Source organism: Watersipora subatra, chromosome 2, assembly GCF_963576615.1.
Source record: "Watersipora subatra chromosome 2, tzWatSuba1.1, whole genome shotgun sequence".
Taxonomy (NCBI): Eukaryota; Metazoa; Bryozoa; class Gymnolaemata; order Cheilostomatida; family Watersiporidae; genus Watersipora; species Watersipora subatra.
Genome location: NC_088709.1, coordinates 37,012,434 through 37,015,517, shown reverse-complemented (window position 1 = coordinate 37,015,517; position 3,084 = coordinate 37,012,434).

Below are 3,084 nucleotides of genomic sequence, written 5' to 3'. Positions count from 1 at the left end.
GTGAAATCTCTCCTGTCAGCTCTGCCAGGTCTTCTTGAAGATGGTCAGACTCTACAAGAATTAGAAATGATAAAAACCAGCTGATTATATCAAGTCCTGATGAGCATATGAAGGTCTTAGCAATACTTTCGACCAGTATTCATATGGGTAGAATAGCACCAGTGTATATACGTATATGGATAGAATAGTTACCAGTGTATATACGTATATGGGTAGAATAGTACCGGTATCTATACATATATGGGTAGAATTGTACCGGTATCTATATGGGTGCTATTCTACCTAGTATAGATACTGGGTAGAATAGTATCTATACGGGTAATCTTGGCCTTGACCTTTAAACGGTTGCATCTTTAAACTGAAAGCAGCTGTCATATATGTTATAGCAGTTGTTATATATGTTATAGCAGTTGTTATATATGTATTAGCAGTTGTTATATATGTTATAGCAGCTGTTATATATGTTATAGCAGCTGTTATATATGTTATAGCAGCTGTTATATATGTCAAAATATGATGCTAGTAAGCGATCAATAAAAGTAATCTAGACTTGCACACTACAACATTTGAAGCAAAGTTTGAAGAAAAATAATGATAATTCCGATGACAGTCACGCAGACTCGGACAGACACACATCCAAAAGAATGCTAACAACTCCAAAGACACATACACATAGCACGAGGACAGATGCGCAGACTTGCATAGACACACACATGCATGTTCACACATACAAACAAAACGCATACACATACAAGCGCGCACACACCCACACGTGGACGCACATGCATACACACACGCACACACACACACACAGGTATTCAAACACACATTAAATAGTGTTAAATGTATCTTTTACTTGCGGGTATAAAACTTGTTTTTAAAGTGCACGGTAACCTCTTGACAGATTAAAACAGCTTCGCGTGATTGAATAAAGTTCCCCACATTAAATCTCGCGAAATTGCCGCATTTGGAAAAATGTTTGCAGAGCTTTGATGGTAACTCTAATAATAGTCACGCAGACACAGAGACGGACAAATACATTTATATACTTGCTCAGAACAGACACAGACATAAACGTGCAAAGGCATACATACAGACACGGACAGCGACACACACACACGCGTGCACACCCAAACTCAGATACACAAACATACAAAGATGTACAGACACAGCTGTGCACAGAAATACACAAGCTCACACGCAGAGACACACACAGAAACACACTTGGGCGATTAAACAGACACACACTTGCACACACACATAGTCAGACTCACATACGGTCACGCACACACAGTCATGCGCAAACACGCTTGCACACACCAAACTCCCACCAACATGCATGCACAAACAAACACACTTATGTAACAGGATACATGTATGTACCACTAAATGCATCGGATTTGATTCGTTTATCAATCGCCAAATGTTCTATTGATAGTTCACCGTAGCAGCTTGATAACGGTCCCAAATAGTGACAGTTTGATAGTTCCAACTGTACCTTCAACCTTCGAGTTGAAAGGCCGTCCTTGAAGATTATGGTAACATCTTGACAAACTTGAAAATCTTGTTGTTTTTGAACAAAATTCACCTTGGCGTACCTGCAACATTTGGAGCAAATTTTGAAAAAAAATAATGATAATTCCGATGACAGTCACCCAGACACAGACAGACACACATTCAAAAACCTGCTAACAACTGCGAAGACACATACACATAGCACGAGGACAGGTGCGCAGACTTGCATAGACACACGCATAGGTGTTCACACATACAAACAAAACGCATACACATCCAGGCGCACACACACACACGCATAGAAACACATGGATACACACATGTATACACACATGCACACACACACACGCACACATACGTGTATGCAAACACACATTAAATGGTTTTAAATGTATGTTTTACTTTCAGGTATAAAACTTGTTTATAAAGTGCACTGTAACTTCTTGACAGATTAAAACAGCTTGGCGTGATAGAATAAAGTTCCCCACATTAAACCTCGCGATATTGCGCCATTTGAAAAAATGTTTGCAGAACATTGATGGTAATTCTAATAATAGCCACGCAGACACAGAGACGGACAAATACATTCATATACTTGCTCAGAACAGACACAGACATGAACGCGCAAAGACATACACACAGACACAGACAGCGACACACACACACACACGCGTGCAAACACACCCAAACCCAGATACACAAACATACAAAGATGTACAGACACAGCTGTGCACAGAAATACACAAACTCACATGCAGAGACCCACACAGAAACACACTCAGGCGATCAAACAGACACACTTGCACGCACGCATAGCCGCACACACATACAGTCACACACACGCAGTCTTGCGCAAACACACTTGCACACACCAAACTCTCACCAACACGCATGCACATACACACGCGCTTATGTAACCAGATACATGTATGTACCACTAAATGCATCGGATTTGATTCGTTTATCAATCGCCAAATGTTCTTTTGAGAGTTCACTGTGACAGCTTGATAACGGTCCAAAATAGGAACAGTTTGATAGTTCCAACTGTACCTTCAACCTTCGAGTGAGAAGCCGTCCTTGAAGATTATAGTAACCTCTTGACACACTTTGAAATTCTTGTTGTTAATGAACAAAATTCACCTTGGCGTACCTGCAACATTTGGAGCAAAGTTTTAAGAAAAATAATGATAATTCTGATGACAGTCATGCAGACACGGACAGACACACATCCAAAAGAATGCTAACAACTGTGAAGACACATATGCATAGCACGAGGACAGATGCGCAGACTTGCATAGACACACACATGCATGTTCACACATACAAACAAAACTCATACACATACAGGCGCGCACACACACACACACACACACACGTGGACACACATGCATACACGCATGCACACACACAGGTCTTCAAACACACATTAAATAGTGTTAAATGTATCTTTTACTTGCACGTATAAAACTTGTTTTTAAAGTGCGCGGTAACCTCTTGACAGATTAAAACAGCTTGGCGTGATTGAATAAAGTTCCCCATATTAAATCTCGTGATATTGCACCATTTGGA